Source organism: Eschscholzia californica, unplaced genomic scaffold, assembly GCF_041429995.1.
Source record: "Eschscholzia californica isolate CP2 unplaced genomic scaffold, dmEscCali1.0.p SCAF_5, whole genome shotgun sequence".
Classification (NCBI taxonomy): Eukaryota; Viridiplantae; Streptophyta; class Magnoliopsida; order Ranunculales; family Papaveraceae; genus Eschscholzia; species Eschscholzia californica.
The window spans coordinates 22,081,425-22,108,768 of NW_028238472.1; the positions used below are offsets into that span (position 1 = coordinate 22,081,425).

The window sequence follows — 27,344 nt, forward strand, 5'->3', positions numbered from 1 at the left end:
TAAAGGTTTGTTGCATACGCTAAATGCAACCGGGATGCCTCCGAAAGTGAGTTAGGCTTTTATTTTATTTTGTTTGCTCGAGGACGATCAAAGTTTAAGTTTGGGGATCTTGATGTGACACGAAAATGTCACATTTGGAGGGTCTAACTTAGACTAATTAGTTCTTTTCGAGTATTATAAATAATATTTTATGTGTTTTTCATGTTAGGTACCTATTTTGGAGTTAAGAGTGTAAATTGGAATAAAGGGAACGAATTGTCACTATCATTTCATGTGCCCAAAATGAGAGAAAAATATTTCAAGCAAATCAAATTACAAGTGGAGGCAATGGCGAGTCCAACGGTGAAGACGGAAGTCAATTCCGAGTTCGGACGAGGAAGTTGTGAAAGATAGAAGCCAAGGTCTTTTCTTAAAGGCACCCCCTTTGGTTCTAATTGTAGAGGCTAGATTAAGGCACCTCCTTGGTCTTTAATTCCAAGCCCAACATCTAAGCCCAAGATTAAGAATACCCACAGAAGAGGGAAGGTGTAGAGATTTTATGAGCACCCACATTTGGGCCCAAGTCAAAGTAGTCTAAAGACTTAGTCAAGTTGCCTAAGTCTAGGGTTTGAATCAAGTGAGGTTACTATTCATCTTCTTCATCATTCATCAAGGAGGCAACGAAGAAAGGAGAAAGAAAAGAGGCTAGAGGCTAGGGTTTTCTGGTTTTAGGGTTTCAAGGAAAGAGTTTGAAGAGAGGGAGCTTGAGAGAGAAGAGGCTATTGGTTCTAGCTTGGCCGGCCAACATGGCTCGGCCGGCCAAAGCTAGGACCGGCTGGAACAACAAGAGCACGGGCTGCAGGAAGCTTTCACGGGCGCAACAGTAGCATGCTCCGGGACGCGCACAGCAGCTCCGACCGGAACACTGGATGCTCCAGCAGCAACAACACGCACAACCGCATCAACACGGACCAGCAGCTGTGGAGCACGCTCGTGAAGCTTCCCGAGCTCGGACTATGCACGGATGGATGCGCATGCTCGGGACAGGAATGCATCCGGCCGGGACAACACCTATGTGGCCGAATTTCATGGTTGTGGCCAGAATTTCTTCAATCTTTGGCCGGATTTTTCTAGGGTTTCCGGCCACCTTTTTGGCCGGAAACCTTAGGGCTTTTGTTCCCCTCATCCTTGGATAGCTACCCATGAGATTTGATTTGATTTTGGACTACAAATTTCTAGAGAGAGAAAGCTAGGGCTAGCTTTAATGGAGGTTGTGTTCTAAAAGGAGAAGATGATGGTGGTCGCTATGGGGAACCCAGAATTTGTTTTGGGGAGATCGACTGCACTTTAAAGACTCATATTTTCCGACGATCTTAGCCTCGAACCACATCGAAAAAGGGGGATTCTCTCATCATCTTCTTTTCATTTTTTATTTAATCACCATGTTAGCTAACTTTAGTGTGTCGTTTATATGAGATGAAATGTGATGAATTCGTGATTTTGTTTAATGTGATTTGATGTTTTGATTATAAATTGATGTTCATTTATTTCGATTATGGTTTTGATCGTATTTTCATGTGTCTTGTCAAGCACTTCGCTTAGTTAACAGACGAAATAAAGTATTCGATATCGATCGTAGTCTAAGTCATAATTTCATGTGTCTTGTCATACACTTCACATAGTTAGGCTACTAGACGACACTTTCGATGACTCGGAATTAACCGATTTAGACGTTTGTTTGACTAAGTATGATCTCCGGATATACGTAGTACTTAGAGACATCTACTTTAGGAGTCGAATATCGATTGTAATCCGACACATTAGATTGGATCATACGTAGTCGTAGGTTTATCATTATGGATTCCCGGACTTCGACACCTCTCTCTCTTATTTGTTACCCGAATCGAGTCTTACCGTCTCCCGACTCTTGTTCCTCCGACACTACTCTCGAATCTCTCTCGCCCGTCTACTTTTATTGTTTAGTCTAGTTTCATTTGTTATCTTGTTTTGTTACTCATTCATTCTAAAACCCTCATTTATCTTTGTTTCATTTCCTATTTGGTCTAAGTCAGCTTTTAATATCTAGACCGAGGGATAAGACCCTTCGATATCCAAGCTACCAACCTATCCTTGGATCGATCCCGGCTTTGCCGGATTACTACTTGATACCTCTGCTTGGGTGTGCAACCTTTCGGGTGCATCAATATTCTTCATTATTTTCATCTCTAGTCTCAATGTGATAACCATTTTGACGAATGTCTTTAAAACTTAATAAATTTTTCAAAGACTTGGTTGAAAAAAAGCGTCGTCAATGGTTATTTTTGTACCATGCGGTAATATTATAAAAGCTCTACCAGAGCCCTCAATGAGACTAGATGAACCAGCGATTGTTATCGCATTAGCCTTGTATAATCTCAAAGTCTTAAATACTTATTGTTTCGAAAGATAGAGTTAGTGGTTCCACTATCGACCACACATATATCCTCCTCATGTTTCGATATTGTTTTTCTGCAATCCATACCTTATGTACACAAAAATAAGACATAAGATAATAATTAAAGGCCGCGGCTTTGGGGAATAAAAAAAATTCTCCAGGGAATAAAGATTTTAGTCAATAAATATCGATTCAGGGGCATATTCTTTATTTGGTCCAAAAATTGACTTGATTAAAATTGCTCCCTAATCTTCATCTTTTCTCTCTCCTATTACTCTCTTATTGTTCTCTCTCTCGCTCTCGCTCCTATTGCTCTTTCTCTCTCACACTGTCTCACACCATCTCTCTATTGTTCTCTTATTCTTTCCCTCTTCTTCTCTTAGTCTCACTCTCGATTCCTCATTGTCTATCTTTTACTGTCTCTCTCTATTGCTTTCTCTACTATTCTCACTATTTATGTCTCTCGATCTCTCATTGTTTCTCTCTCAATCTCTCATTGATTCCCAGTCGATCTCTCTTTGTTTCTCTTCCTCTCTCACACTGACATTGTTTCTCTCTCCACTCCACAGAGATCTATACAGAGCGAGAGATAGAAAGAGGAGGAGAGACTATGAGAAAGAGAGATAGAGACTGCGAGATAAAAATATGTCTACAACGAGAGAAATAATGAGAGTGATCTACAGTGAGAGAGAGAGAGAGAGAAAAAAAAAAAGAGATAACGAAAACAACAAGAGAGGGAGGGTAGAGGTGAGTTAGAGAGGAGAATAAAGGAAACAGAAGAGGTGGCAATGGTGGTCGGAATGTTGGTGGCCGGAATGATGGTTAGGGGAAGTTGTTGTTGTGAAGGTGATAAAGAGGATGAAGATTAGGGGGCAATGTTTGATAAAGTAATTTTTTGGACTAAAATAAAATATTCCCCGGAGATTATTCTTTATTCCCTAAAGCAGCGGCCTAATTGAAACATATTTATATTATATGAACATGATAATATTACATTATTTAAGAAAGAAAACAATATGTACAAATATAACACTATTCTGGGTAACATTAAATTTGATCGAACACTTTGTCAAATTCTTCATCAAGTAGCTATCTTGTCAAATTCGGCTGAACATAAAGCTACCATCGTATATAACTCTTTCATCTTCTGGTACACGATCTTTTGGAATTTTCAAGATTACCATCGTAATCAAGGGAAAATAACTGGTTTTGTGATTCAGTATGATGTATTTCCACTTCATCAACTAGAAAATCAGAGACATCCAATCCAGTGTTATAGGGTGAACCGCCTATCTCCATCTGGTTCATTTCTGTATTCGTCTTAATGATGCTTGGTAAAGATCTATCAAATGTTTTGCGGGTCTGCAGGTCCTTTGCCAATGACCTGTCATACCACATCTATAACATGATTTAGTTTGCATTTCACATGGTTCATTTAATGCTCTTTTTCCTTTGTCTTGTCGACTAAATGGATGAGGTCTAGTGTTCGAGTTATTATAACGTCCTCGATGACCACGACTGTAACCACGCCCATGCCCACCAGAGTGGTAGCCACCATCTCTGTTATTCCAACTTTGACTGTTCCCGTGACCGCGTCCTCTAGAGTGGTAGCCACCATCTCTGATATCTAATTGGTGGTCATTACCACGACCACGTCCTTTAGAGTGGTAGCCACCCCCTCTATTATTCCTGTTGCGATCGTTGTAACGACTACCTCATCCATAAGATGTCACATAGGTTTCAACTACTTTTGAATAACCCATCGGACGAGTCTCTTGATTTTTCATAATAACTTCCTGATTTTGTTCCGCAACAAGCAGACAAGAAATTAAATCAGAATGACATTTAAAATTCATATTTTTATACTGTTCTTACAGGTTCATGTTAGATACATGAAAAGTAGAAAAGTATTTCTCCAACATTTGTTCTTCACTAATAGGGAAACCACAATGTGCCAATTTTGTCGTTATTTTAAACAAAACAGAACTATACTCAAAAACAGTTTTATAATCCTGCAATCTCAGATGCAGCCAGTCATTTAAAGCCTTATGAAGGATAACTCTTTTAAAATGGTCAAAACGTTTCTTTAAACCGATCCTTAATAATAAATGACCTCTCATATTTAAATATTTTGACTTTAGATCTACACATAGATGGTGTCGGATAAAATTCAGTGCAGCCGCACGATGTCAAAGTAATTCGCATACAACACTAGTAAGTGACTCCATAACCCTACAGTGGCCTCAGAGTCTCTTGCAAATAGCTAATTTTTGCTAAGTTTCGGACGAACCCATGATTGATTAGCTTGATAGTTTGTCTAAAGACATTCAATTTGATTAGTTTGAATGGGACTCAAAAGTTTTTAAGTTGATTGTTCAAGATTGATGATTGAAAAGAGTTTCAAAAGACTCAATTTTGATCGATTTCGGTATTGAAAAGTGTTTTCAAAAGTGTTGTTCTTCATGGCTTTTGGACATCTCTCAAAAACAAATAATTGAAATTTAGAAGTTTCAAAAGTTGTGATCTTCATAATGTTAGAACCTGTTGAAAATCAAAATTTTGTTTTTAGAAGTTTCCCAAAAGCATGAAAAGTTGTGATTTTCATGATTTTAGAAGTTTTGAAAATCAAGTTTAAGCTTATTGGAAGTTCCTAAAAGAAAATCGGGATTAGTTGCTTGAGAACCAAAAGAAAAAAAAGGGAAGGAGGCTCGGATGCAAACCGAGATAACTGGGGCCTTGGCCATAGGCCAGACGCCTCTGGGACGGCTATGGTGTCTCAGTACCGAGACACCAATAAGGCTCGACCTATAGGCCAGACGCATCTAGGATGCGTATAAACCTAGCCTGACCTCCTGGCCTAGGGCCAGGACGTGTCCTAAGCCTCGACCGAGACCGAGACACGTCCAAACGCGTCTGGCTCGGTCGGACCTATGCTAGACCCGAATCTCCTTAGGGTCGGACCATCCAATTGGGCCGTGACTTCCGGGTCTTGGGCCTTGACTTCCGGGTCTTGGGCCTTGAATTTTGGGTGTTCCGGGTTATTCCAAATTTGACTAGGGTGCTTTGGCCGAAGTTTTACAGGTCTTGACCCGAGTGGGAGTTTTTCGACGAATGTCTAAACTTTTCTCCTAGTCCCACCCAAATATTACCGAAATTGTATTTGGCCATCCGAAAGCCCGAAACGGGTTTTTGTTCAAATTGATTTGGGAAATAACTGAGAGTCAAACCAAGTTTTTCCTAAATTGACCCGGGCTCTTCAAAAGCCGAAACGGAGTTTTCTCTTGATTTTGGTTTTGGAAATCAAAAAAGATAAAACCGGAACGCACCATTAGTCGAATTCTTCGAATTTAGACTTAAGGTCCGTAATGTGACATAGAAATGTCGACAAAAGTATCTCCCGGGTTATCATGCATATATAATAGTTAGCCTTGAATATTATATGAATGCATGTGATGTGAATGCGGAAACTAGTATGGCCTTAGAAAGTTCATCTTTTATTCTTGTTTTAAGCACGAATGGGTGCAAGTTTGTAATAATTTTAATTTTAAGTTTATACGATCTGCGAATTGTTTGATTCTTGGAATTAGAGTTTAGGGTCTATAAGTCCGTTGAAGAAACTCAAGGATGGAGATCCTAATTCGAGTGGGAGAAATGAATGGAGGTTCAAAGATGGCGATCTTGGTGAACCAAAAGGCGAAATCCTAAGAAGATTAGATCTTTTAGGACTAGGGGTCATACTAGGATCCATATGTGCTTTTCTCGCGCGCATTTACTTACTTATTTACGCTTTTTGTCGTGGATCTTAGTTAGGCTAAATAGTTCACTATAACGCGTTAGAGACCTAGCGTGTAAGTCCCTAAAAGTAATTTTGAGAAATATGCCTTCCCAGACTAAGATACCCTTGGCGCCCTTGATCGTGAATGGTGGGTTGGCCATAGTAGAGTGTCATTCTCCATCTGGGGGTAATGGGGGTAGACTCATGGCAGGGGTCTACACGTCTAAATGGTTTTTCTCAACGAGATCAGCAAAAGAGTTTTGGATTCTCGAGGCAAAAAGATAGATTAGGCATTCATCAATGAAATCTATCAACCAAGAGTCATAAGGGTACGATCAGTGAAGGAGTTCATCTGGAACAAAGGTGTTGAGGGCAGGGCCATAGTCCGCTTAACTTCCGGAGAACTGGGATCTTGGAATCACCTTATTCAATTAGGGACGATTTTATTGAATAATGTGCGAAAACTGAATTTTTTCGAAAAACGATAACGAGTTTTAAAACTTTGCAATTCCTTCATTTAGTTTTAAGATGTCGCAAGACGATGAGTTTAACCTTGAATCATTCGTCACGAAAGAGCTGAATAAATCCATACATGAAGGAAGGAATCGAGAGATACTTCACATGATGGATCACGAGTTTAGAAACGAGCTAGATGTCTCAGACTATCCAATTTCTCAATTGGATGCTATTTCGACTGGCAAAGATGATGAGCATGAAGAGGATGATCAATCGAGGGCAGAAATAAAATCAATAACTTCATAGACTTCGGAATCCATAGAGAAGGCTCTTCTAGAAGATCCCTCTGACATGGAAGACCAAACCATTGATCGACGAACTGAGGATTTATCTTCAAGGACGTCGAAAATGGAACGGTTTGAAACCACCGGAAAATTATTGAATATGCGTCTTGAGGAAGGAAGATTAGTAGACCCTCATGTTTCGCGAATGATTGGACTCTTTGCGAAACTTTAAAGGCTGGGTTGTCCTTTTGGTCTAAGTGAGGCCAATGACATCATCCTCCATTCACTTCATAAGGGCTTTAACACATTCCAGATGTATTACAATATGAATGGATGGACCAAGTCCTTGGAGGAGTTTCTTGACATGCTTCAGGCAACGAAGTGTTTATAACACAAGAGGAGCCAAAGGATGAGATTCTTGTGGTTCAAAAGAACAAAAGGCAGAAGACGAAACCTGCGTTCGAAGAAAATAACAAGAATGCTAAGTCCAAGAAGAAAGTTTCTCTTTCTGATGCTAAATGTTTCTACTGCGATGGCAAGGGTCAATGGAAAAGAATCTGCCTTAAGTTCTTGGAGGACACGAAGAATGGAACAATAGCTTCCACTTCAGGTATTGACAATTAATTTATCAAATATTGAAATGTCCTAACTTGGTATGAGATACCTACTGCCGTATCATTGTGAATGTACAGGAGCAAAAGGGAACTAAATATTTGGCTAAAGGAGAAAAAATCCAAGAGGGAGCAGAAGCCAAAACTGCTAAGGATGCTGAAAGGGATCGTAATCTTCTTTAGGCACCAAGTCTAGATTAATTTGTTTTTCTAGTTAGACATCATCTCTGTACTAAGTATTAAGGAAAATCAATGAAAGACTTTCAATCCTTAATTGAGATGTTTTAAAATGCTAAATTAACTAACATATACCAAAAGATTCTATACTTGGTTATACATGTAAAAGGGACACATAAGGATGTGACTCTTACAACGGGATCATCCCAATGACAAAGGGATGAGGAAAGTGGTTCCAAACATAACCAAGAATGCTTCAAAAGCGAAGAATCGAATTGACAAGATAGAAGGCCTTGAGTTAATAACAAAAGTTGATCATCATTCTAACCTTCCAAGTTGGAACGACCAAAAGGATCAAAATGAAGGGATCGGATCAAGCTCTGTCCTCTGATAAACACTATGTCTAGACACAGCCAACCACACATAACCGAAATCCGTTTAAAGCTAAAAGTGCATGTAATGGGATTACGAGGCACAAAATTAGAGTCTGATGCAATTTCTTGAGTAGAAATTGGGCTTCACACAACCAATCAAGATAACAAAGTATTTGTTGCTCATGATGGTATCCTCCTAATAAAAAGTTTCGAGAGGATTATTAGTAGGATAAGTGGGAGAAAGAGTCGAACGCTTTAACGCTTCCTCGAAGAGTCGATCGCTTTTCAACCAAGAGCAACAAAATAATAGGGTTAAATCAGCAAAGAGTACAAAATAGGGGGGTATTTTGAAACATACCTCGAATTAATCTAAATCAAAGTAATCGCCAAGCTAAAAATCAACGAAGAAAAACCAACACCTTTGATCCCTTCATCTTCTTTATTTCTGTAGAAAACCCAATATCTCTCCATCTCGGTAACTCACGGCAACAACTAGAGATGGAAATAAAAGAAAAAAAAATATGAGGGAAAAATTAGGGTTAAAGTGTAACATCCCATGTTTTTAAAGTTAGAAGAGGGACTATTTTGCATTAAAGCCAAGTCAAGAAAGGGGTTAAATCAGCAAAGAGTACAAAATAGGGGGTATTTTAAAATCCTGCCAAAACTAGGGACTAAACAAGACTTTCGTTAGAATGGATAAGAAGAAGAAAATCAGATTTCTTCATCCTTTTCTCTGTCCCACTTTTTGCTTTGAGGTTAGGGTTTTGAGGAGAAAAACTAAATCGAATTTCAAGGGGAATTTGATTTATTTGAAGAAATTGGACTGAGTTTCATGAAGGAGAAGCTAAAGAACTAAATTAAGGGTTTATATTGTTAGTAATTAGGTAATTATGAGGTAGAAACTATGTTAGAAAAGATAATTGGGTTAAATTATCGATTGAACGATTAATCGAGGGACTGAAATTTAGTCTCTTGTTGTCGGATAATCTGGGCCTTGTACAGTACTCGGATGTGTTTTCCCGAAACATGAGATTCGTAGCTTAGGATCTTAAATTTCCAGAATGGTATGGTACAAGTCGTTCCGATATCGGACGAGAGAGCTACAACTATTTTGGCGAGCAGCGCGCTATTCAGCAAACCTGAGAGCTGCCCACTGTTTTACTATTTTAGCTGGTCATCGAGATATTGAATGTTATTTGAGTCTTCTTGAATATTCTAGCTCATCTTGTTACGATTCCGGAAAGGTATAGCACGATTTATTTGGAGTTCGGATGGAGTTGTGATTGTTATAGTGCGTAATGCGCTGGTAGGGATATCTATGGTACGGTTGTGTATGTGTGGTAACTTTCGAGGGTAATTCACTCGGAGTTTGGCGTAGACATTCAATGAACATATGTTAAGGAAGTAAATCTCTTCTAAACAATGTAGGATTAGTGTTATTTGGGCAGGACTATGACGTTAGAGTTCGATTCGTTTAATTATTCGAAGTCTTCCAAACTTTTCGAATTTGCTTTTATCTTTTAAGTTTTCTTTGTTTTCTTTTATTATTGTTTTTGTTATACAAAGGTTCTTACCGAAGAACCTAATATTTATATCGGTTGTTTTCAGTTTTGGTAGTGGGGGGAGCCGGAGCTTATCGTTGACGATCATGCTACGGTTTCGGGGGAGTTGAAGTACCGCCAGGTAGGGGTTCTGAATCCTTTATCCAGCATGGTTTTATAGATAATGAATATGCTAAATTCTATAGTTATATATACGCCATTATAACTAGAGTTTAGGTAGCATGAAACTCAATTTTTGTGATGAACTGAAATATGCTGGAATGGTTTTGCTGTGATATGAGAAATGCTTTCGAATGGTTTTTACGATGATTGTGAAATACTTGGGTTTTCTTGTATGTACCCGACTGCGGATTATGTCATCCTACGGGCACGTAGCCATTGAGGTTCGGATGACATGTGGACATGGGGTGTGACCCATGTGAGACCGGTGAGGTGGTGCGACCGGTGAGGTGGTGCGACCGGTTCGATTTACAGAGGAGACTCTGCCGGATTTTTGTCTCGTCTGTGAATTGTCGGGGCGTGGTCGTGTCTATTTTGGGACACGGGGCGTCACATAAAGGTTGTAATATGATTTCTGATATCTATACCCAACTTAGTTGGGCAGGAGCACTATAGTTAACCTAACATTAAAAGTCCTTTTCTAATTATAGAAATATTTATTACCAAGAACCATTGAATAAATAACAGCAAGGGATCATGGGTTTGAGGTCCAAAAAAGGGAGAAAATTCTGTCCGAAACCCACCCATAAAGATCTATAGGTATTTAGTCATTTGTCTGAAGTGTCAAAAATACCCTCAATCCAAAGATTTAATGCACAAAACCTACCCAGCCCTCTTTCCCGCCCAAAGGTCGCAGCAAAACATCCATATACAGATTATTTTTTATAGTTCTAAGAAAGATGAAAGATATTTCAAAATTTTAACCTAAACCTATTTTCTCTTGTTCTCTCTCTCTCTCCAGCGAACAAATTTTTCTTGTTGGTCTTCTCTCTATCCTTTCTCTCTCATTCTCGCTTTCTTTCTTTCTCGTCCTCTCTCTCACAAGCCTTGAAGCTACTTCAAAAGATATTTCATATCTGACGTCTGATTAGTGTTTTGGTAAGTTTTTCAGTGGGAAAGGTAGAAATCCTAGACTAACTTTCTCAGATTTCAGTTTTTCCGATGCTATGACTAGATTTCAGTGGGTCATTTCGGTTAGAAAGTTTTTTTTAATCTGGTTTATTTCTTAAGATGGTTTATTTCTTAAATGCCTGATACAAAAGTAATTTTGGACGATGATTGACCATGATTTACAAAGCATTTTAAGTAATCTTTCTACATTTAGATGATAATCCAGATATGAAAATCAGGGTTTAGGGTTTGTTTTTTCAAACATGTAAATTTGGAGCATCTTTTGGGAAATGCCTCTTCTAGATCTGAAAATGTCATATTTCTTTTATGATTGCTTGTACAAATAAAAAATTGTTGTACTTTTCCGGTTTGGAATCTAAACATTTCATGAAATGTTTTGACGAAAACATGAACATACAAATCAATTGTCGAATTGTATTAAGAATTTCTAAAAAATATATACATATTTTAACTTGTCAGAAACTTTAGTTTTTAGCAATTGCAAAAATTAGGTTAGGGACTATTAGAAATGTCGAATGCATAAATGACCTTTTATGAAGATTTAATGTAATGCATTTGTAATTCAAGGTTTGTATAGTGCATGTGGTAACTTGTACAGTGCATTTTTAAGTGTGTAATTCATATTAGTCAGTCACTTTAGGTTCTAAGCATCTGAAAAATTAGGTGATGGACTATGCACAAATGTCTTTGTATGAATCTTAGATGTAACCCACTTTTAATTCAATGTTTGTATAATGCATTTGGCAGTTTGTGTAATGCATTTTTAAGCGTGTAATCCATTTTTATCAATTACTTTAGGTTCTAAACATCTGAAAAAAATTAGGTTATGCACTATTAGAAATGTTGTATCCATAAATAACTTTGTGTAAAGTTTGGATGTAATACTTTTGTAAGTAAATGTTTGTATGTTACATCTGGTAATTTGTATAGTGCATGTTTAAGTGTGTTATCTAGTACAAACCGAGAATGATGAAAGGGAAAATTTGCATCCAGTACGACCCGGGAATGATGAAAGAAATTGATTAGACAAAACTTGCACAACATAAAGGAGGAGAAGTATCTAACATGTTGTTGAAAGAGATTAAACGTGAATGGAAGCAGAGTGCTAAACGAATTTGTAGAATGTACAATTTATTTTTTAAAGACTAAGATTACAACATTTTCACTTATGTTCTAGTACGCGCCTATTCCGAGAGCAAAGTCGACAATGCTCCAATTTGAAACTTTTTTGTGGTATACTTAAAAAGGATGCTAGACACATGTATGAGCTGTATCTTGATTTTTGTGGTATACATTAAGATACTTTGGTTTTTGTTATATAAATTGTATCTTGGTCGTATACATTTCCTACTGTGCTTACATCCATTTCTAATGTGTATGTGTTATTTTTAAATCTGTACATCAAAATGTGACATGCTTCATAGACTTAATGTGATGGATTGTACATTTACTCAAATGTATTGAAACACAGTGCGTGATGGTTAATACATCAATTTAAATGTAGACCTTTTATTTCCATTCACAATAAAGTTTCATAACATTATACATACGTCAAAAAGGTAAAATTTATATATAAAAAAACAACCAATTTGCTTGACAATTTTTGTTTATTTTACTTCACAATAGCATACACACAATCACATTTGAGGTTAGATTCTTTCAATAAAAACATCGAGCTACACTTTGCTGGTGCCCATCCATATGACCTCCATTGACTCCCTTCTTTTGGACATGCAGTGGTAACACAGTAATGATCATTTCTATTAGTGTACCTAAAGTAGATTGATCTGCTCAAAGCAAACATGAAACCTTACACAACATTGTAGATAATATGTAGAAAACAAGTTATATGATGTAAATAATAGTGCTACAATGTATACAGAGGTTGTAGATTGTATTCTACAAATTAATTAATTGGGAAATATTTTACCGAAGTTGTAGTGTACATTGTATGTAATGTAGGATACAACTTATACAATGCAAAAATAGTAGTTAAAATATAAAAGAAGTTTGGAGAACTTACATTGTATTACATTGTATTATTGATCCTTAGACGTTTTGGGAAAATGTACACACTATTGATCCTTAGACAATTAAAATATACATTTTGAAAAATGTACAAACTATCTGAATAATGTACAATAATTCTGAAAAATATATGCAGAATTACATATAATACTTGAAAAATATGTAAGAATGTAGGGTACAGTTTATGTAATATTATATTAATGGTTAAATTATAAAGGGAAATCTAAAAATGTATGACACAATTTAAGCATTGCAATATTATTGATCCTTAGACATTTTGAACAAACATTCTAAAAAAATATATAAACTACATATCCTTAGACAACTGGAATATAAAGTCCAAAAATATACAAACTATCAGAGTTATGTACAATAACTCTGAAAAATGTATACAGAATTATATATAATGCTTAAACAAGATAAAGTGTAGAGAGAGAAACAACATAAATAAATCAAAAAACGTATGGTTCATCTCTTTATGTTCAGAGACTTGTCTATCTAATATCTACATTTTGTGCTTGGAAAACATAAAGCAAATAGTAGTGCTACAATGCATACAAACGAAACATTATACAACATATACAAAACATGATATATGATGTGGCGTGAAAATGCCACATTTAGGTCACTTAACTTTGATTAGTTAGTTCTTTTCGAGTTTTATTTCTAATTATTTCTGTGTTTTTATTGCTAGGTAGTTTATTTGGGGTTTGGCGTGTAATTCAGAATAAAGAGAGCGAATTATCACATTTTCATCTTATGCGGCGAAAGGGAAGAAAAGAGCACCAGGGGTATTTTGGTCATTTTGGTCAAAATCAGAAGTCAAAGAACAAGTTAAGTCAATGACGAGTCCGCTGATGAAAACGGAAGTCGATTCGGAGTTCGGACGGAGAAGTTGTGAAGGAAAGAAGCCGAGGTTCGATCTTGAAACAAGGATTCTATGAAGGCACTCCCTTGCTTTAGAAAGAAGCCCAACCCAAGAGCCCAAAGAGGAAGAGAAGAATAGAGATTCTATGGGCACCTTTTTGGTCCAAGTCAAAATGGCCTAAGACTTAGTCAAGTTTGACTAAGTCTAGGGTTGTGTATACACAAGTAAGAAAAAAAAAACTACTATTCATCTTCTTCTTCACCAAGCAAGAGAGAGAGAAAACCTAGGGCTTCTTCTAGGGTTTCTTTGTTCTTCATCAAGAGAGCTTGAAAGTTTGAAGGGAGAACAAGAGAGAAAGGTGGAGGACCGGCCAAGCTTAGGCCGGCCATCACTAAGGCCGGCCAAGGTTTGGCCGGCAAAGTCGTGAGAACAACAAGGGGCAGCTCGGGCTAGCTTGTACAGCAGCTCGAGCAAGTTTCTTCAGCTCGGAACAGCAGCAAGCAAGGGCCGCATCATCTCGCACGAACAGCTGCTAGCACGGAACGGCAGGGAGCAACTCAGACGGGACGAACAACAGCTCTAGTCCGGCCAGCAGCTCCGGATGTTCACTAGCAAGCTCGGGACGGCCTGTAGAGGTTCGGGACAGCAGCTTCTAGGCACGGGAAGAAGCCATCAGCTCGGGACAGTGCACTATTTGGCCGGATTTCTCAATTTTGGTCGGATTTCTCGATTTTCTTTGGCCGGATTTTTCATGGTGTTCCAGCCATTTTCTTGGCCGGAAACCTTAGGGGTTTTACCCCCCACGTCGTTGGCTAGCTACACTTGTTGTTTGATTTGATTTTCGTTGAAATTTGCCTAGAGAGAGAAAGCTTGGTGAAGCTTTAATGGTGGTGGGTTTTAAATGAAGAAGATGATGCTGATTGCTAAGGGGAGATCTGATTTTTGCTCGGGGACACCCATTATGCACTGTTAAGGGGAAATCCAGAAATTTGCTAAGGGGAGATCGGCTGAACCTCATCTACTCATATTTTCCGACGAACGTAGCCTCGAACTACATCGAAAAAGGGGGATTTCTCATCATCTTCTTTTCATTTATTATTTATCACCATGTTTAGCTAAATCAAGTGTGTCGATTATATGGATGAAATGTGATGAATTTGTGATTGTGTTTGTGATAATTTAATGTGTTTGATAATAAATTGATGTTCTCTTATCTCTATTACTTGTTTCAATCGTTTTTCATGTGTCTTATCAAGTACTTCGCATAGTGAATCAATTAGGCAATGTGATCGATGATTCGGTTTTATTCGTTTAGGAAGTTTATTTGACTAAGTATTATCTCCGGACATACGTAGTGCTTATGAACATCCACCTTAGGAATCGAGACTAGGTTTCTATCAATCCATTCGATTAGACCGTACATAGTTGTAGGTTCACCACATCGGATTCCCGGACCTCGACACTACTCTCACTTGTTGTTCCCGACTCTTGTTCCTCCGAATTCTTCTCTCAAATCTCTCTCGCCCTCTTACATTGATATCTTAGTTTGTTTTACTTACTTTATTTTCTTATTGCTTATTCGATTATAAACCCCCTCGTTTACCTTGTTTCTTTCTAATTCTTGTCTAAGTAAGTCTTTAATCTCTAAATCGAGGGATAAAATCCTTCGATATCTAAACTACCTTCCTATCTTTGGATCGACTCCGGCTTTACCGGTTACTACTTGATACCTCCGCTTGGGTATGCAACCTTTTCGGGTGCATCAAGTTTTTGGCGCCGCTGCCGGGGATAGGTTTAGTAGTTTGGATATAGGTTGTTTGTTTTGTTCATTAGTTTAGGGTTATTTGCTTACTTAGGCGTTTTTGTTTTCTTTTATTTTCTTAGTTTCTTACTTTTTCTTGTTTTTTTTAGGTACCTGTTCTTCGAAAAGAGCTAAAAACAGACATTGGAGTGGAAGAAAAGAAAGGAATCAAGAAGGGTAGGAAAGAGAGAAGCGGAACAAAGCAAGAGGCTTTCGCTAGTATCGTATTATATTCTCTCTTTCTTACTTGTGTGTGATTAGTTGGAAAAGTGTTAGTTTCCATTCATAGTTTGTGAATTATCATCATTGAACATAGTTGCATAGTATCGTCTCATTGGTACAAATGGCACATTATTGTAATGATTAGCCTTACGATGAGGATGGTGACTACATCAGTGATTCCCATGCCATTAATACTAGTCGACCACCTAGAAGTCTCCAAAACAATAGACATGCATATAGGCACGACCCGACTAGTAATGGGAATATGCGATTTGAACCTGACCGACCTCGGATGACCATGGGTGAATACCGACAGATGTATAAAGACGGTCAGACTAGAGATGGGTATGGTCTTAGGGATTATGAGCATGAGGGTAACCAATCCCGTAGGAGTCTTCGAGACTATCAACAAACATTTGGGTTGACCGCACCTTCATGTATGAATTTGTCATTTGATGATGCCCGTAGTTCTATTACCAGTGATCGGCCATGTCGAAGTCTTCGTGACTATCGACAAGCATATATGAATGTCTCATTTAGTGATGAAAATACCCGACTCAATGATTCCACTCAAAGAGTCGAACCTATGTATCTACATGAAGGTAGTGAAGAAAGGACCATGGAGACCATTAACCCGGTTTGTGCTATTTGTGGGAGCTTAAGCCATTTGACCGAGTATTGTCCCATGCCCCGTGTTCCGCGAGAGTCTTCATCTAGTTATACTCATATGCCTTATTACGAGGAGACTTCTCAAGATAGTCTCCAAGCATTTTTAGAGTACCAGACTAGATTTAATCGAGATGTAACTGAGATCACGGAATGGATGCTCAAAATTGTTGATAGAATTGTGTCGGAGCTTCTCGTCGACGAGGAAGGGGTTTTCCCACCCCAAACTCAAGAGGAGACTAGGAATGATGGTGAGGGTAATACACCTATTTTGATGGCTATATGAGCAAGTTTGGGAATGACGCTATTCTGAACTTTCCGAATTTTGACACTTGTAAGGAGTCAGTCTTAGATGCCATGTTAGGAAGGCCTGATATTATAACTGACTGCGAGGCTCTAGATGCCTTTGAGGATATTGATGACGTAGTAGTTAGAGACATATTGGATAGTTTTTCAGACCATTTACCTAAGGAAATCATGGACCTTAACTTGGTCCCCGAGCCTACTGCATTATTGATGCACCTGAAAAGGTTGCACACCCAAGCGGAGGTATCAAGTAGTAACCGGTAAAACCAGAGTCGATCCAAGGATAGGAAGGTAGTTTGGATATCGAAGGGTCTTATCCCTCGGTCTAGGTATTAAATGTTAACTTAAACTAAAAAGGAAAGGAAGAAAGATGAATAAGGGGTTTTGATTGAAAGAGTAAAAGAATAAAGCGAGTAAAACTAACTAAACAATAAATGTAAATGGGCAAGAGAGATTCGAGAGAAGAGTCGGAGGAACAAGAGTCGGGAGACGATAAGACTCGATTCGGGCAACAAATAAGCGAGAGAGGTGTCGAAGTCCGGGAATCCATAATGATAAACCTACGACTACGTGTAGTCCGATCTAATGTTCCTAAGTATAATCAATATTTGACTCCTAAAGTAGATGTCTCTAAGTACTATGTATATCCAGAGATCATACTTAGTCAAACAAATGTCTAAATCGGTTAATCCCGAGTCATCGAAAGTGTCGTCTAGTCGCCTAACTATGTGAAGTGCATGACAAGACACATGAAATTATGACTTAGACTACGATCGATATCGAATACTTCGTTTCGTCTATTAACTATGCGAAGTGCTTGACAAGACACATGAAAATACGATCAAAACGATAATCGAAATAAATGAACATCAATTTATAATCAAAACATCAAATCATATTAAACATAGTTACGAATTCATCACATTTCATCTCATATAATCGACAAACTAAAGTTAGCTAAACATGGTGATTGAATAAGAAATGGAAAGAAAATGGTGAGAGAATCCCCCTTTTTCGATGTGGTTAGAGGCTAAGATCGTCGGAAAATATGAGTTTTTAGTTGCAGCCGATCTCCCCTTAGCAATTTTCTAGGTTCCCCATAGCGACCACCATCATCTTCTCCATTTAGAACACAACCTCCATTAAAGCTAACCCTAGCTTTCTCTCTCTAGAAATTTATAGCCCAAAATAAAATCAAACCACATGAGAAGCAAGCCAAGGACATGAGAAGTAAAAGCCCCATGGTTTCGGATCAAGAAGGTGGCCGGAAAACTCATAAAAATCCGATCAAAGTATGCATGAAATCCAGCCAAAAACCCTAGATCCGGCAAGAGAACTCGGGTCCGGACAGTGCCGTGCTGTGCGCGCGTCCCTAGTACTGTCTGAGCTGCAACCGTGCACGTCCGAGCAGCCGAGAAGCTTCCCGTGCCGTGCTGTTTGCTGCTCCGAGGTGCTGCTGCTGGAGCATCCCGTGGAAGCTGCTGCTGTTCGTGCTTCCCGGCTGCTGCTGCTGCTGCTGCTGCTGCGTGCTTCCCGTGGGCGCGTCCCTTTGCTCTGCGCAGCTCCCGTGGACGCTACTACCTTCCGTCCTGAGCACTTGCTGTTCCAGCCGGTCCTAGCTTTGGCCGGCCGAGCCATGTTGGCCGGCCAAGCTAGAATCGGCAGCCTCTTCTCTCTCAAGCTCCCTATCTTCAAACTCTTGCCTTGAAACCCTAGAACTTGGTGATGAAGAACCAAACCCTCTTGCCTCTTTCTCCTCTCTAACTCCTTTCCAAGGTTGTTGATTCATGAATGAAGAAGAAGATGAATAGTGTATTTGTCTCAAACCCTAGACTTAGTCAACCTTGACTTTGACTCAAACTTGGGTCCATTGGGTGCCTCCAAAATCTCTTCCTTCTTTCATCTTCTTTGGGCTTGGGTTTTATTCCTTCATATCTAGGCTCTTGGGTTTTAGACTTAGGCTTTAATCTACACTTGGAAATCAAGGGGGGTGCCTTCATAGAATCTTTGTTTTAAGACCGAACCTCGACTTCTTTCTTCCACAACTTCCCCATCCGAACTCGGAATGGACTTCCGTTTTCACCGTTGGAATCGTCTTTCACTCCTCTTCTCATTTGATTTATTTGAAGTCTTTTTCTCTCATTTTGGGTACATGAAATGATAGTGATAATTCGCTCCCTTTATTCCGAATTAAGTTCTTTATTCCAAATATGGTACTTAAACAAGAAAAACACATAAAATGTTATTGATAACACTCGAAAAGGACTAATTAGTCTATGTTAGGCTCCTTAAATGTGACATTTTCGTGTCACATCAATTATCCTTAGAGCCTCGTCTGACCTTCCATACAATCTCAGATTCGATTATTGATCCCTTTTGGGACATTTCAGACGTCTTCCCGAAGACATCTATAGACATAGTGGATGTTTTATCCACTAAGCTTGCAGATGATTTTATGCCTTCGACTGACATCTTGACCGTACACTTGTATGTTGATCCTTTTGATGACTTTTTAGTCTTCACTCCTTGTATGTATGCTTACTTAGTGGATTGTGCACCCACTAAGTTTGGGGATGGCTTCTTTTCTTTGGTCGTCTCACGTGCACTTCTTTACGTTGATACTATTGTGAGACGATTACCACCTGTATATATTTTTATTTGGGTTGATCCCCAAATCTTTTGTCTTTTGCTTTATGATCGTTGAACCGATTAAGATAGGTTTTGATGTTTGTGGGTATCATCTCTGGAAACCCTCCACGAGACAAAACTCGTGCTCTCGTTCATACGAGAGACTCAAAGGCTAGTTGCATAGCTTGATGCAATCGAGTGATCCCGCGTGAGTGGTCATTTTTATATGGTCATGCTTATGTTTCATTCTTATTCTATTTATTGATGTGTTAGGAGCGTTTCTCAATTTGTATACTTTTGGGACGTGGTTCGTTCCAAGTTTGGGGATGGCGATGGACTTATCATCAACTTGGAACTCGAATACTTAAGTCTTGGTAGTATCACTTTTTATCTCCTTCGGCTATGGTAATATCCTTCCACTATTTTCTTTAACTTGTTGTATCTCTCATCTTTTGGTGAGTATATGCTTAGTACATTGAGGACAATGTTAGTTTTAAGTTTGGGGATGGGGATACGACCTTTTGGTCGCATGACATCATGACCTTAGATTTCAAAAGACAAGAGGGTTCAACAAATTGACCAAATTTGAAATTTTTTTGGGTAAATTTAGTATGATTCCAGTGGTATTCTTAAGTATGTTGATGCATATGGCTCTTTCTCGATAAATCTTATGCATGCTCTTAGTCTTTTCATGAATGTTGAGTCCTTTAGTGTTCGTGTGCTATCATGTGAGTATCATCTTAAGGAAGAAGGAACACTTCTAAGTGACCTAAAATAGTCATTAGTGGAGACTTAAACCCATGTGAGATATCTGAGCCTTTTTATTGCCTTTGAGTGTACTCTTCCGCGCTAACTTCGAGTAGAATGAAGAGCTACTCAACTTCGCAACTTTCAATAGAGCTTAGACGATCTCATGAGCTCAACTTCCTTAGCCACTAGGAGTGACATCAGGATAGCGAATAAACCTTACTCTTGTAGTCCATAAAACCCGATAATAGCGTCAACTTTAGAGAAACGGATACTCCACCATCCATTCATCATACTACTCCCGAGAAAGAAGGCATGAAAAGTAAAGAATGCGAAAGCAAAGTGTGAAAGTAAAGGTGATTTGTTGAGAATACTAGTTTGTACTTTTGCGTTTGGTGTTTGGTTATGTGTGTAAAAAAGAGAAAAGAGAAAGAAAAAGAAAGAAAAGAAAAAAAAAAGAAAAAAAAAAGAGAAAAAAAAGAAAAAGAAAAAAGAAAAGAAAAGAAAAAAGAAAAGAAAGAAAGTACTTTTTGTGTAAAAGTTCATGTGAACTTTTGAGTGTTTATGTGAGTATTTGGAATAAATAAAGTATTCAAAGCAAAAAGTCAAGTTAAAGGTTGTTTGAGTATTCTTTGATAATTGAAGGCGTCGACATTCTCGGGATTTCATCATCTTCCATTCCATCACTTGTATCCGTGAACCTTTAGGAGACATTATTAGAGGGTAGAGTGTGTGAGAAGGGTGAGTGAGCTTCCCCATTCCGTTAGTGGTTGTTTCCATTCCTAAGAGATCATTTCGTTTTAGAACTTGATATCCTCATTTAATATTGTATGTGTTGAGTTTACTTTATTCCATGCTCACACATGAGAGTGAACCATTAGATTCCATTTTGAGTGATTTCATGTTTAAGAGCGAATGACCGTGAGGCCAAAGACGAGGCGAAATGTGCTATGATAGGAAACAAAGTTTTGTTACTTTAGACTTGGATGATGCTCATGATGATGGGACACTTGCACTTAAGTATGAAACTATTAGTGAGGAGACTCTTAGCATGCTTTTGTGTTTATTGGTTTGATTCATATGTTTGACACACTTAAGTCTCTCACTTGTTGATCGTTACCTTATTTGCATCGATAGTTCAACTCTTTTATCTCTTGGAATCTTGAACTTTGTGGGTGTATTCACTGGAAACCCTCACGAGACAAAACTCGTCCTTTAGGGGTAACCTAAGAGTTTAAAGGCTTGTTGCATACGCTAAATGCAACCGGGATGCCTCCGAAACTGAGTTAGGTTTACTTTATTATCTTGTTTTGTTTGTTTGCTCGAGAACTAGCAAATTCTAAGTTTGGGGATGTTGATGTGGGGTGAAAATGCCACATTTAGGTCACTTAACTTTGATTAGTTAGTTCTTTTCGAGTTTTATTTCTAATTATTTATGTGTTTTTATTGCTAGGTAGTTTATTTGGGGTTTGGCGTGTAATTCGGAATAAATAGAGCGAATTATCACATTTTCATCTTATGCGGCGAAAGGGAAGAAAAGAGCACCAGGGGTATTTTGGTCATTTTGGTCAAAATCAGAAGTCAAACAACAAGTTAAGTCAATGACGAGTCCGCCGATGAAAACGGAAGTCGATTCGGAGTTCGGACGAAGAAGTTGTGAAGGAAAGAAGCCGAGGTTCGATCTTGAAACAAGGATTCTATGAAGGCACTCCCTTTCTTTAGAAAGAAGCCCAACCCAAGAGCCTAAAGAGGAAGAGAAGAATAGAGATTCTATGGGCACCTTTTTGGTCCAAGTCAAAATGGCCAAAGACTTAGTCAAGTTTGACTAAGTCTAGGGTTGTGTATACACAAGTAAGAAAAAAAAACTACTATTCATCTTCTTCTTCACCAAGCAAGAGAGAGAGAAAACCTAGGGCTTCTTCTAGGGTTTCTTTGTTCTTCATCAAGAGAGCTTGAAAGTTTGAAGGGAGAACAAGAGAGGAAGGTGGAGGACCGGCCAAGCTTAGGCCGGCCAGCACTAAGGTCGGCCAAGCTTTGGCCGGCAAAGTCGTGGGAACAACAAGGAGCAGCTCGGGCTAGCTTGTACAGCAGCTCGAGCAAGTTTCTTCAGCTCGGAACAGCAGCAAGCAAGGGCCGCATCATCTCGCACGAACAGCTGCTAGCACGGAACGGCAGGGAGCAACTCAGACGGGACGAACAACAGCTCTAGTCCGGCCAGCAGCTCCGGATGTTCACTAGCAAGCTCGGGACGGCCTGGAGAGGTTCGGGACAGCAGCTTAAAGGCACGGGAAGAAGCCATCAACTCGGGACAGTGCACTATTTGGCCGGATTTCTCAATTTTGGCCGGATTTCTTGATTTTCTTTGGCCGGATTTTTCATGGTGTTCCGGCCATTTTCTTGGCCGGAAACCTTAGGGGTTTTACCCCCCACGTCGTTGGCTAGCTACCCTTGTTGTTTGATTTGATTTTCGTTGAAATTTGCCTAGAGAGAGAAAGCTTGGTGAAGCTTTAATGGTGGTGGGTTTTAAATGAAGAAGATGATGCTGATTGCTAAGGGGAGATCTGATTTTTGCTCGGGGACACCCATTATGCACTGTTAAGGGGAAATCCAGAAATTTGCTAAGGGGAGACCGGCTGAACCTCATCTACTCATATTTTCCGACGAACGTAGCCTCGAACTACATCGAAAAAGGGGGATTTCTCATCATCTTCTTTTCATTTATTATTTATCACCATGTTTAGCTAAATCAAGTGTGTTGATTATATGGATGAAATGTGATGAATTTGTGATTGTGTTTGTGATAATTTAATGTGTTTGATAATAAATTGATGTTCTCTTATCTCGATTACTTGTTTCAATCGTTTTTCATGTGTCTTATCAAGTACTTCGCATAGTTAATCAATTAGGCAATGTGATCGATGATTCGGTTTTATTCGTTTAGGAAGTTTATTTGACTAAGTATTATCTTCTGACATACGTAGTGCTTATGAACATCTACCTTAGGAATCGAGACTAGGTTTGTATCAATCCATTCGATTAGACCGTACATAGTTGTAGGTTCACCACATCGGATTCCCGGACCTCGACACTACTCTCACTTGTTGTTCCCGACTCTTGTTCCTCCGAATTCTTCTCTCAAATCTCTCTCGCCCTCTTACATTGATATCTTAGTTTGTTTTACTTACTTTATTTTCTTATTGCTTATTCGATTATAAACCCCCTCGTTTACCTTGTTTCTTTTTAATTCTTGTCTAAGTAAGTCTTTAATCTCTAAATCGACGGATAAAATCCTTCGATATCTAAACTACCTTCCTATCCTTGGATCGACTCCGGCTTTGCCGGTTACTACTTGATACCTCCGTTTGGGTATACAACCTTTTCGGGTGCATCAATATATAATGTATATAGTAGTGCTATAATGCATACAAAGTTTGTATATTGTATTTTACATATGAAGTTATGGGGTGACATTTTACCGAAGTTGTATTATACAATGTATGTAATGTAACACACAATTAGAACATGGTGTACTAGTGACCTTAGATATTTACTATAACAAACAATGTACAATCTATCTGAAAGATGGTATTTACTACAACAGTTCCAGGCCAGAAACACTTTCTGCCTACTTTCCTTCCATTGCTGGAAGTTTGCATTGACATGTTCAACTTTCTCCATTCTAACTTGTCCTAGCCTTTTAGGATGTTAGTCATGATTTCAAATTGTCTTATTTGAGTTCGGATGTTAGCATCTCTTGATACTCTAAGTATTCTCGATGTCTTGGGCAAATGCTAAATCATGTCTCACATGACCGATCTTATGCCTATAGCATAATCATGTTTCTCATGCGTGCTTGCTCATCTGAATTTCCTGGCTCTGAGTCTTGTCGAGCTATGCGCCATGAGTTTGGGTTGAATATCTCCTTTAGAGCGTTTCGCATTCGGACTGTTAAGAATCTCAAGTTTTCGTATCTTAGTCCTGCCATCACTTGATCAATGCGTATAAACCATTGATGCCCAAAGCATGTTTAATCTATTATGGTCTGTCCTTAATTGATTCCAACGTCTCCATGTTTTTCTCAGTTATGGTGTGTACACTACACACCGGATCTGAAAAACATTTCTCCCACTAACCTTCTTGAGATCCTTAGATTCAAGATATTCTTGAATTTCTAGGAATCAAGCGTCTTTGATTTTCCTCTTTTGAATCGAAGAATCCAACTCTACCTTGCTTCATCCCTTGATGGATATTCCAGAGCATGTTTGTTTACTAATCACTAAAGTCGGCTACAGTCACGATTTTTGACTTTCTTGTGTTTCGTTTATGGACTTTAAACATAGACTGATATAAGTTCTTGTTAATAGTTTCTTGGTATGAATCCACGATCTTAATGTTCTTTGTCTAGTTTTGGGAAACTCCAAAGTTTCCATCCTTCTCAGTTTTCCTCCTTGAAAACTAATTTCTGTCCAATGGTTTCCGTCTCTGCGCCGGTCTCATTGTTTATCTTTTATTAGTAAGATTTCAATCTACTAATCTTGTAGATAAACCTTAAAGACCTTTAGGGCTTAAGAACAACTATTCAGAATACTCTCAACTCCATGAGATATTCCAGTTTTGAGCAACTTTCAACTACTTTAGAGTTCTCTCGCGAATCTCATTCGCTTGGTGAGGTAGCTCCCAATGTTTCTTTAACAACTCTATTTCCTCCCAAATTTTTGTTACTCTTGGTTGAAGAAGCGTTCGACTCTTCGAGGAAGCGTTAAAGCGTCCGACTCTTTTTCTCACTATCCTACTAATAATCTTCTCGGAGTTAATTATTAGGAGGATACTATTATGAGCAACAAACACTTTGTTCTCTTGATAGATCGTGTGAAGCCCAAATTTCTTCTAAAAAATTGCGTTAGATTTTGCTAATTTTATGCCTTGTAATCGTATTGCATGACTTTTACCTTTAAACGAATTTCAGTTATGCCTTTCGAAAACAACCGTTTTTAGAATATGTCCCACAATTCGGAAGACTAACTTAAATCCATCATCGAGTACGCGTACCAGTGTTCGATTACTCCCACTGGATTCACCATCCCTTTGATGTATTCCTTGGAGGGAGTTGGGAAACCGTTCTTCAAATCTTTTGATGGTTATCAAGTGTTTGACTTGCTTGTCAAGGTGATTCTTTACTTCGGTTAGCACTTTGTTTGAACCTATCAAACATTCTGACTTTATACTTTATGACTTGTACGTTTCCATACTTCATTAAGTCGTCAGAGTACGTTTTGAAGTAGTTTTCGTTAGCTTCTGCAATTAAACTTATAAGTCTGCATAACCAAGTATGAGTCCTGAAGGATTACTAGTCTCTATGCCTTTCTGAAACGAGTGAGTTTATCAATTGGTCTTTAAGACCTAAGTGACAATGCTGGAGGTAACGTGTTTGAATCTTTTGATCTTAGCCATTATCAATGTTAACAATTTCGCTTCTCCGATAACCTTTACTTAATTGACCCCTGATTTAAAATATACGATGTTTCTAGGAGAACAAAATAATTACTATTAAGTTTTAAACTAGATCAGTGTCTAAAAGAAGACTTCGATCCCTTTCAACATCCTTAGCATTTCTGCTTCTGCTCCCTCTTGGATCTTTCTCCTTTTAGTCAAGTATGTAATTCCCTTAAGCTCCCACTAAGCCGAACATCCGGTTTTGAACACCTGATGAAGGAATTTTACTTGTGTAACTTTGTTAACAAGGATATTGGAACCGGAATTCACAATTCCATTCATTTAGTCCTCCAGGTACTAAGGGTAGTTTTTCTTGAATTAGTCAAGCCAATCATAGAAACATTTACAGTGACGAGGAACCATCTTGATCATGAACTCGACAACTACTTTCCCTTTTCTTGATCATATGTTTGTCTCACTTGTCGGACCCTTTGCCCTTTTAAATCTCAAGAACTCTTTCTTAGATTCCCTTCACCAAATCTCAAGAACCTTTTCTCAGATTTGATATTCCTGTGCGTTCTGCTCAGTTGTTCACAACAATCTGAGTGACTCATCTAAGGTCTTAACTATCTGTGTTCAATCGACATTGAACTAGGTGATAGATGAACTCTGTTGTCTTCTCTTGAGATGACTTTCAGATTGCCTTGGAGGTCTCGTACCTCTCCATTCATGACTTCTGTAGGAGTTTCTTCCTAAGTTTGTCTTAATGGTCGTGCTAGCATCCATTACTCTTCCAAAGAGAATGTTCTATGATTGCTTGCGAAAGGCTTTTGACCTTATCCGGTATGAGTCAACATTGGGTTGGGTATTCTAGTACGCTTTCCTTTTGAATTTGAGAACCATTCTCCGATTCCTTCTTTCATTCAAGGAAGTTGTGCTCGTACAACTTCTCCTTGTCGAGAAGCGAGTGAAAGTTGAAGTTCTCTTTTGTCATCTTAAAACTACACGAAAGTATTGCAAAGTTTTAAAACTCGTTATCATTTTCCACAATATTCAGTTTTCCCACATTATTCAATAAAATCGTCCCAATTGAACAAGGTGATTTCGAGATCCTAGTTCTCCGGAGTTAAGCGGACTATGGCCCTGCCCTCAACTCCTTTGTTCTAGGTGAGTGAACTCTTTCAATGATCATACCTTTATGACTCTTGGTTGATAGATTGCATTGATGAATGCTTAATCTATCCTTTTTCCTCGAGTATCCAAAGCTCTTTTCCTGATCTCGTTGAGTGGAACCATTAGACTTGTAGGCCTCTTCTATAGGCCTACCCGCATTACCCCGAGGTAGAGATTGCACCCTGCTAAGGCAGACCCACCATCACGAATAAGGGATCAACACATGTCTTGTTATGGATAGGCACTATACTCAAAATTACTTTTAGGGACTTTTACGCTAAGTCTGGTATGCGTTATAGTGATTTATTTAGCCTAACTAACATCCATGACGTAAAGCGTAAATAATAAGTAAATGCGCGCGAGAAGTAAATCAAGCACATATGGATCTTAGTATGACCCCTAGTCCTAAAAGATCTAATCTTCTTAGGATTTCGCCTTTTGGTTCGCCAAGATCGCCATCTTTGAACCTCCATTGATTTCTCCCACTCGAATTAGGATCTCTAGCCTTGAGTTTCTTCAATGGACTCATAGACCCTAAACTCTAATTACAAGACTCAAACGATACGCAGATCGCATAAACTTGAAATTAAAATTATTACATATTTGCACCCTTCCGTGCTTAAAACAAAAATTAAAGAAAACATTCTATCGCCATACTAGTTCTCGAATTCACATCACATGCATTTATA

General features: G+C 38.6%; 1 protein-coding gene across 1 annotated transcript in view; it reads left to right on the forward strand.

Moving 5' to 3' along the window:
* LOC147537822 (uncharacterized) overlaps positions 1-20,530 on the forward strand; it is an 82,133-nt gene extending 61,603 nt beyond the window's left edge. Inside the window, exon 3 of the transcript XR_015225100.1 lies at positions 19,794-20,530. The gene's annotated coding sequence lies outside the window, so the exon portion shown is untranslated. The remainder of the gene's footprint in view (positions 1-19,793) is intronic.
* The last annotated feature ends 6,814 nt before the right edge of the window (positions 20,531-27,344 follow it).